This window comes from Columba livia, unplaced genomic scaffold (assembly GCF_036013475.1).
Source record: "Columba livia isolate bColLiv1 breed racing homer unplaced genomic scaffold, bColLiv1.pat.W.v2 Scaffold_105, whole genome shotgun sequence".
Taxonomy (NCBI): Eukaryota; Metazoa; Chordata; class Aves; order Columbiformes; family Columbidae; genus Columba; species Columba livia.
Genome location: NW_027043010.1, coordinates 3,737,834 through 3,747,838, shown reverse-complemented (window position 1 = coordinate 3,747,838; position 10,005 = coordinate 3,737,834).

Below are 10,005 nucleotides of genomic sequence, written 5' to 3'. Positions count from 1 at the left end.
CAGGCCCGGGGCTGACAGGCTCCCCATCCCGTAGGGGGCGCCTGGCTGCTACACCCAGCTGACATAGAACCTTTGTCACAATGCCCGCTACCGTGGCGAGGATGCGGTGGCTCTGCAGGTGACAGGGACACTGCAGGACTTGGTGTCAGCTCAGCAATTTCTCACTTCCCCTAAGAAGCGGAATTGTGCAAATTGCTGCCTTTGCTCTTGAAAGGATGTCATCAGGTGGGTGTTTTGGTGTCATACACTGAAAACAGAGCAGAAACTGTGAAATATTCCCATGATATGCATGGTCCCTGCCCCAAAGCACCATGACTCAGCCTAAGGAGATCTGCAGCTGATTTTTTTGTACTGCCAGCAGATTGTGGAAGTACAGTATAAAAACCATCCTTATGGAGAGATCTTGAAATTTTAGGCTTAGTCTAAGTGTCTCAAGTAGCTGGGGTTTTTGCTTGGGCCTAATCCATAGGGTCTTATGGCTTTCCTCCTAGTCTGAAGACGAATGTGCTAGAAACTATAAAGCAAAAACATGTCCTGCAGCCTAGCCTTGCCTTGCCTGTCCTTGCCTGTCCTAGCCTTGCCTTATGTCCTTCTCATCCTGTTCTCTGTCCCATCCTCTCTCACTAAGCCCTCGTCTGGCTGCATGTCTCTTCTTTCCTTTTCTCTCACTCTCCTGCTTCCTGCCTCTTTTCTTGCAATTCCTCCATCTCACTCCTGCAGCCCAACACTACTTTTTATTCTTCCTTCCCTTTCTCCTGCTCCCTTCGCTTTCTCCCTCTGTCCCATATCTTTCTTCCCGACTTGTCTCTTGCAGACCTTGGGCCAAACTGGCCAAAAGTCTGGGCATGGTTTGACAAGTTTTCAGAGGCCTGGCTGGTGGCAGCAGGGACACCAGGCAGTGACAGGCCCGGGGCTGACAGGCTCCCCATCCCCTAGGGGGCGCCTGGCTGCTACACCCAGCTGACATAGAACCTTTGTCACAATGCCCGCTACCGTGGCGAGGATGCGGTGGCTCTGCAGGTGACAGGGACACTGCAGGACTTGGTGTCAGCTCAGCAATTTCTCACTTCCCCTAAGAAGCGGAATTCTGCAAATTGATGCCTTTGCTCTTGAAAGGATGTCATCAGGTGGGTGTTTTGGTGTCATACACTGAAAACAGAGCAGAAACTGTGAAATATTCCCATGATATGCATGGTCCCTGCCCCAAAGCACCATGACTCAGCCTAAGGAGATCTGCAGCTGATTTTTTTGTACTGCCAGCAGATTGTGGAAGTACAGTATAAAAACCATCCTTATGGAGAGACCTTGGTATTTTACGCTTAGTCTAAGTGTCTCAAGTAGCTGGGGTTTTTGCTTGGGCCTAATCCATACGGTCTTATGGCTTTCCTCCTAGTCTGAAGACGAATGTGCTAGAAACTATAAAGCAAAAACATGTCCTGCAGCCTAGCCTTGCCTTGCCTGTCCTTGCCTGTCCTAGCCTTGCCTTATGTCCTTCTCATCCTGTTCTCTGTCCCATCCTCTCTCACTAACCCCTCGTCTGGCTGCATGTCTCTTCTTTCCTTTTCTCTCTCTCTCCTGCTTCCTGCCTCTTTTCTTGCAATTCCTCCATCTCACTCCTGCAGCCCAACACTACTTTTTATTCTTCCTTCCCTTTCTCCTGCTCCCTTCGCTTTCTCCCTCTGTCCCATATCTTTCTTCCCGACTTGTCTCTTGCAGACCTTGGGCCAAACTGGCCCCAAGTCTGGGCATGGTTTGACAAGTTTTCAGAGGCCTGGCTGGTGGCAGCAGGGACAGCAGGCAGTGACAGGCCCGGGGCTGACAGGCTCCCCATCCCCTAGGGGGCGCCTGGCTGCCACACCCAGCTGACATAGAACCTTTGTCACAATGCCCGCTACCGTGGCGAGGATGCGGTGGCTCTGCAGGTGACAGGGACACTGCAGGACTTGGTGTCAGCTCAGCAATTTCTCACTTCCCCTAAGAAGCGGAATTGTGCAAATTGCTGCCTTTGCTCTTGAAAGGATGTCATCAGGTGGGTGTTTTGGTGTCATACCCTGAAAACAGAGCAGAAACTGTGAAATATTCCCATGATATGCATGGTCCCTGCCCCAAAGCACCATGACTCAGCCTAAGGAGATCTGCAGCTTATTTTTTTGTACTGCCAGCAGATTGTGGAAGTACAGTATAAAAACCATCCTTATGGAGAGATCTTGGTATTTTAGGCTTAGTCTAAGTGTCTCAAGTAGCTGGGGTTTTTGCTTGGGCCTAATCCATACGGTCATATGGCTTTCCTCCTTGTCTGAAGACGAATGTGCTAGAAACTATAAAGCAAAAACATGTCCTGCAGCCTAGCCTTGCCTTGCCTGTCCTTGCCTGTCCTAGCCTTGCCTTATGTCCTTCTCATCCTGTTCTCTGTCCCATCCTCTCTCACTAACCCCTCGTCTGGCTGCATGTCTCTTCTTTCCTTTTCTCTCACTCTCCTGCTTCCTGCCTCTTTTCTTGCAATTCCTCCATCTCACTCCTGCAGCCCAACACTACTTTTTATTCTTCCTTCCCTTTCTCCTGCTCCCTTCGCTTTCTCCCTCTGTCCCCTATCTTTCTTCCCGACTTGTCTCTTGCAGACTTTGGGCCAAAATGGCCCCAAGTCTGGGCATGGTTTGACAAGTTTTCAGAGGCCTGGCTGGTGGCAGCAGGGACAGCAGGCAGTGACAGGCCCGGGGCTGACAGGCTCCCCATCCCCTAGGGGGCGCCTGGCTGCCACACCCAGCTGACATAGAACCTTTGTCACAATGCCCGCTACCGTGGCGAGGATGCGGTGGCTCTGCAGGTGACAGGGACACTGCAGGACTTGGTGTCAGCTCAGCAATTTCTCACTTCCCCTAAGAAGCGGAATTGTGCAAATTGCTGCCTTTGCTCTTGAAAGGATGTCATCAGGTGGGTGTTTTGGTGTCATACACTGAAAACAGAGCAGAAACTGTGAAATATTCCCATGATATGCATGGTCCCTGCCCCAAAGCACCATGACTCAGCCTAAGGAGATCTGCAGCTTATTTTTTTGTACTGCCAGCAGATTGTGGAAGTACAGTATAAAAACCATCGTTATGGAGAGATCTTGGTATTTTAGGCTTAGTCTAAGTGTCTCAAGTAGCTGGGGTTTTTGCTTGGGCCTAATCCATACGGTCTTATGGCTTTCCTGCTAGTCTGAAGACGAATGTGCTAGAAACTATAAAGCAAAAACATGTCCTGCAGCCTAGCCTTGCCTTGCCTGTCCTTGCCTGTCCTAGCCTTGCCTTATGTCCTTCTCATCCTGTTCTCTGTCCCATCCTCTCTCACTAAGCCCTCGTCTGGCTGCATGTCTCTTCTTTCCTTTTCTCTCACTCTCCTGCTTCCTGCCTCTTTTCTTGCAATTCCTCCATCTCACTCCTGCAGCCCAACACTACTTTTTATTCTTCCTTCCCTTTCTCCTGCTCCCTTCGCTTTCTCCCTCTGTCCCCTATCTTTCTTCCCGACTTGTCTCTTGCAGACTTTGGGCCAAAATGGCCCCAAGTCTGGGCATGGTTTGACAAGTTTTCAGAGGCCTGGCTGGTGGCAGCAGGGCCAGCAGGCAGTGACAGGCCCGGGGCTGACAGGCTCCCCATCCCCTAGGGGGCGCCTGGCTGCCACACCCAGCTGACATAGAACCTTTGTCACAATGCCCGCTACCGTGGCGAGGATGCGGTGGCTCTGCAGGTGACAGGGACACTGCAGGACTTGGTGTCAGCTCAGCAATTTCTCACTTCCCCTAAGAAGCGGAATTGTGCAAATTGCTGCCTTTGCTCTTGAAAGGATGTCATCAGGTGGGTGTTTTGGTGTCATACCCTGAAAACAGAGCAGAAACTGTGAAATATTCCCATGATATGCATGGTCCCTGCCCCAAAGCACCATGACTCAGCCTAAGGAGATCTGCAGCTTATTTTTTTGTACTGCCAGCAGATTGTGGAAGTACAGTATAAAAACCATCCTTATGGAGAGATCTTGGTATTTTAGGCTTAGTCTAAGTGTCTCAAGTAGCTGGGGTTTTTGCTTGGGCCTAATCCATACGGTCATATGGCTTTCCTCCTTGTCTGAAGACGAATGTGCTAGAAACTATAAAGCAAAAACATGTCCTGCAGCCTAGCCTTGCCTTGCCTGTCCTTGCCTGTCCTAGCCTTGCCTTATGTCCTTCTCATCCTGTTCTCTGTCCCATCCTCTCTCACTAAGCCCTCGTCTGGCTGCATGTCTCTTCTTTCCTTTTCTCTCACTCTCCTGCTTCCTGCCTCTTTTCTTGCAATTCCTCCATCTCACTCCTGCAGCCCAACACTACTTTTTATTCTTCCTTCCCTTTCTCCTGCTCCCTTCGCTTTCTCCCTCTGTCCCATATCTTTCTTCCCGACTTGTCTCTTGCAGACTTTGGGCCAAAATGGCCCCAAGTCTGGGCATGGTTTGACAAGTTTTCAGAGGCCTGGCTGGTGGCAGCAGGGCCAGCAGGCAGTGACAGGCCCGGGGCTGACAGGCTCCCCATCCCCTAGGGGGCGCCTGGCTGCCACACCCAGCTGACATAGAACCTTTGTCACAATGCCCGCTACCGTGGCGAGGATGCGGTGGCTCTGCAGGTGACAGGGACACTGCAGGACTTGGTGTCAGTTCAGCAATTTCTCACTTCCCCTAAGAAGCGGAATTCTGCAAATTGCTGCCTTTGCTCTTGAAAGGATGTCATCAGGTGGGTGTTTTGGTGTCATACACTGAAAACAGAGCAGAAACTGTGAAATATTCCCATGATATGCATGGTCCCTGCCCCAAAGCACCATGACTCAGCCTAAGGAGATCTGCAGCTTATTTTTTTGTACTGCCAGCAGATTGTGGAAGTACAGTATAAAAACCATCCTTATGGAGAGACCTTGGTATTTTACGCTTAGTCTAAGTGTCTCAAGTAGCTGGGGTTTTTGCTTGGGCCTAATCCATACGGTCTTATGGCTTTCCTCCTAGTCTGAAGACGAATGTGCTAGAAACTATAAAGCAAAAACATGTCCTGCAGCCTAGCCTTGCCTTGCCTGTCCTTGCCTGTCCTAGCCTTGCCTTATGTCCTTCTCATCCTGTTCTCTGTCCCATCCTCTCTCACTAACCCCTCGTCTGGCTGCATGTCTCTTCTTTCCTTTTCTCTCACTCTCCTGCTTCCTGCCTCTTTTCTTGCAATTCCTCCATCTCACTCCTGCAGCCCAACACTACTTTTTAGTCTTCCTTCCCTTTCTCCTGCTCCCTTCGCTTTCTCCCTCTGTCCCATATCTTTCTTCCCGACTTGTCTCTTGCAGACCTTGGGCCAAACTGGCCCCAAGTCTGGGCATGGTTTGACAAGTTTTCAGAGGCCTGGCTGGTGGCAGCAGGGCCAGCAGGCAGTGACAGGCCCGGGGCTGACAGGCTCCCCATCCCCTAGGGGGCGCCTGGCTGCCACACCCAGCTGACATAGAACCTTTGTCACAATGCCCGCTACCGTGGCGAGGATGCGGTGGCTCTGCAGGTGACAGGGACACTGCAGGACTTGGTGTCAGCTCAGCAATTTCTCACTTCCCCTAAGAAGCGGAATTCTGCAAATTGCTGCCTTTGCTCTTGAAAGGATGTCGTCAGGTGGGTGTTTTGGTGTCATACACTGAAAACAGAGCAGAAACTGTGAAATATTCCCATGATATGCATGGTCCCTGCCCCAAAGCACCATGACTCAGCCTAAGGAGATCTGCAGCTGATTTTTTTGTACTGCCAGCAGATTGTGGAAGTACAGTATAAAAACCATCCTTATGGAGAGATCTTGGTATTTTAGGCTTAGTCTAAGTGTCTCTAGTAGCTGGGGTTTTTGCTTGGGCCTAATCCATACGGTCTTATGGCTTTCCTGCTAGTCTGAAGACGAATGTGCTAGAAACTATAAAGCAAAAACATGTCCTGCAGCCTAGCCTTGCCTTGCCTGTCCTTGCCTGTCCTAGCCTTGCCTTATGTCCTTCTCATCCTGTTCTCTGTCCCATCCTCTCTCACTAAGCCCTCGTCTGGCTGCATGTCTCTTCTTTCCTTTTCTCTCACTCTCCTGCTTCCTGCCTCTTTTCTTGCAATTCCTCCATCTCACTCCTGCAGCCCAACACTACTTTTTATTCTTCCTTCCCTTTCTCCTGCTCCCTTCGCTTTCTCCCTCTGTCCCATATCTTTCTTCCTGACTTGTCTCTTGCATGCTTTTTGCCAAACTGTCCCCAAGTCTGGGCATGGTTTGACAAGTTTTCAGAGGCCTGGCTGGTGGCAGCAGGGACAGCAGGCAGTGACAGGCCCGGGGCTGACAGGCTCCCCATCCCCTAGGGTGCGCCTGGCTGCCACACCCAGCTGACATAGAACCTTTGTCACAATGCCCGCTACCGTGGCGAGGATGCGGTGGCTCTGCAGGTGACAGGGACACTGCAGGACTTGGTGTCAGCTCAGCAATTTCTCACTTCCCCTAAGAAGCGGAATTCTGCAAATTGCTGCCTTTGCTCTTGAAAGGATGTAGTCAGGTGGGTGTTTTGGTGTCATACACTGAAAACAGAGCAGAAACTGTGAAATATTCCCATGATATGCATGGTCCCTGCCCCAAAGCACCATGACTCAGCCTAAGGAGATCTGCAGCTTATTTTTTTGTCCTGCCAGCAGATTGTGGAAGTACAGTATAAAAACCATCCTTATGGAGAGATCTTGGTATTTTAGGCTTAGTCTAAGTGTCTCAAGTAGCTGGGGTTTTTGCTTGGGCCTAATCCATACGGTCTTATGGCTTTCCTGCTAGTCTGAAGACGAATGTGCTAGAAACTATAAAGCAAAAACATGTCCTGCAGCCTAGCCTTGCCTTGCCTGTCCTTGCCTGTCCTAGCCTTGCCTTATGTCCTTCTCATCCTGTTCTCTGTCCCATCCTCTCTCACTAACCCCTCGTCTGGCTGCATGTCTCTTCTTTCCTTTTCTCTCACTCTCCTGCTTCCTGCCTCTTTTCTTGCAATTCCTCCATCTCACTCCTGCAGCCCAACACTACTTTTTATTCTTCCTTCCCTTTCTCCTGCTCCCTTCGCTTTCTCCCTCTGTCCCCTATCTTTCTTCCCGACTTGTCTCTTGCAGACTTTGGGCCAAAATGGCCCCAAGTCTGGGCATGGTTTGACAAGTTTTCAGAGGCCTGGCTGGTGGCAGCAGGGCCAGCAGGCAGTGACAGGCCCGGGGCTGACAGGCTCCCCATCCCCTAGGGGGCGCCTGGCTGCCACACCCAGCTGACATAGAACCTTTGTCACAATGCCCGCTACCGTGGCGAGGATGCGGTGGCTCTGCAGGTGACAGGGACACTGCAGGACTTGGTGTCAGCTCAGCAATTTCTCACTTCCCCTAAGAAGCGGAATTGTGCAAATTGCTGCCTTTGCTCTTGAAAGGATGTCATCAGGTGGGTGTTTTGGTGTCATACACTGAAAACAGAGCAGAAACTGTGAAATATTCCCATGATATGCATGGTCCCTGCCCCAAAGCACCATGACTCAGCCTAAGGAGATCTGCAGCTGATTTTTTTGTACTGCCAGCAGATTGTGGAAGTACAGTATAAAAACCATCCTTATGGAGAGATCTTGGTATTTTAGGCTTAGTCTAAGTGTCTCAGGTAGCTGGGGTTTTTGCTTGGGCCTAATCCATACGGTCTTATGGCTTTCCTGCTAGTCTGATGACGAATGTGCTAGAAACTATAAAGCAAAAACATGTCCTGCAGCCTAGCCTTGCCTTGCCTGTCCTTGCCTGTCCTAGCCTTGCCTTATGTCCTTCTCATCCTGTTCTCTGTCCCATCCTCTCTCACTAAGCCCTCGTCTGGCTGCATGTCTCTTCTTTCCTTTTCTCTCACTCTCCTGCTTCCTGCCTCTTTTCTTGCAATTCCTCCATCTCACTCCTGCAGCCCAACACTACTTTTTATTCTTCCTTCCCTTTCTCCTGCTCCCTTCGCTTTCTCCCTCTGTCCCATATCTTTCTTCCTGACTTGTCTCTTGCAGACTTTTTGCCAAACTGTCCCCAAGTCTGGGCATGGTTTGACAAGTTTTCAGAGGCCTGGCTGGTGGCAGCAGGGACACCCGGCAGTGACAGGCCCGGGGCTGACAGGCTCCCCAGCCCCTAGGGGGCACCTGTCTGCCACACCCAGCTGACATAGAACCTTTGTCACAATGCCCGCTACCGTGGCGAGGATGCGGTGGCTCTGCAGGTGACAGGGACACTGCAGGACTTGGTGTCAGCTCAGCAATTTCTCACTTCCCCTAAGAAGCGGAATTCTGCAAATTGCTGCCTTTGCTCTTGAAAGGATGTCATCAGGTGGGTGTTTTGGTGTCATACACTGAAAACAGAGCAGAAACTGTGAAATATTCCCATGATATGCATGGTCCCTGCCCCAAAGCACCATGACTCAGCCTAAGGAGATCTGCAGCTGATTTTTTTGTACTGCCAGCAGATTGTGGAAGTACAGTATAAAAACCATCCTTATGGAGAGATCTTGGTATTTTAGGCTTAGTCTAAGTGTCTCAAGTGACTGGGGTTTTTGCTTGGGCCTAATCCATACGGTCTTATGGCTTTCCTCCTAGTCTGAAGACGAATGTGCTAGAAACTATAAACCAAAAACATGTCCTGCAGCCTAGCCTTGCCTTGCCTGTCCTTGCCTGTCCTAGCCTTGCCTTATTTCCTTCTCATCCTGTTCTCTGTCCCATCCTCTCTCACTAAGCCCTCGTCTGGCTGCATGTCTCTTCTTTCCTTTTCTCTCACTCTCCTGCTTCGTGCCTCTTTTCTTGCAATTCCTCCATCTCACTCCTGCAGCCCAACACTACTTTTTATTCTTCCTTCCCTTTCTCCTGCTCCCTTCGCTTTCTCCCTCTGTCCCATATCTTTCTTCCCGACTTGTCTCTTGCAGACTTTGGGCCAAACTGGCCCCAAGTGTGGGCATGGTTTGACAAGTTTTCAGAGGCCTGGCTGGTGGCAGCAGGGCCAGCAGGCAGTGTCAGGCCCGGGGCTGACAGGCTCCCCATCCCCTAGGGGGCGCCTGGCTGCCACACCCAGCTGACATAGAACCTTTGTCACAATGCCCGCTACCGTGGCGAGGATGCGGTGGCTCTGCAGGTGACAGGGACACTGCAGGACTTGGTGTCAGCTCAGCAATTTCTCACTTCCCCTAAGAAGCGGAATTCTGCAAATTGCTGCCTTTGCTCTTGAAAGGATGTCGTCAGGTGGGTGTTTTGGTGTCATACACTGAAAACAGAGCAGAAACTGTGAAATATTCCCATGATATGCATGGTCCCTGCCCCAAAGCACCATGACTCAGCCTAAGGAGATCTGCAGCTGATTTTTTTGTCCTGCCAGCAGATTGTGGAAGTACAGTATAAAAACCATCCTTATGGAGAGATCTTGGTATTTTAGGCTTAGTCTAAGTGTCTCAAGTGGCTGGGGTTTTTGCTTGGGCCTAATCCATACGGTCTTATGGCTTTCCTCCTAGTCTGAAGACGAATGTGCTAGAAACTATAAAGCAAAAACATGTCCTGCAGCCTAGCCTTGCCTTGCCTGTCCTTGCCTGTCCTAGCCTTGCCTTATGTCCTTCTCATCCTGTTCTCTGTCCCATCCTCTCTCACTAAGCCCTCGTCTGGCTGCATGTCTCTTCTTTCCTTTTCTCTCACTCTCCTGCTTCCTGCCTCTTTTCTTGCAATTCCTCCATCTCACTCCTGCAGCCCAACACTACTTTTTATTCTTCCTTCCCTTTCTCCTGCTCCCTTCGCTTTCTCCCTCTGTCCCCTATCTTTCTTCCCGACTTGTCTCTTGCAGACTTTGGGCCAAAATGGCCCCAAGTCTGGGCATGGTTTGACAAGTTTTCAGAGGCCTGGCTGGTGGCAGCAGGGACACCAGGCAGTGACAGGCCCGGGGCTGACAGGCTCCCCATCCCCTAGGGGGCGCCTGGCTGCCACACCCAGCTGACATAGAACCTTTGTCACAATG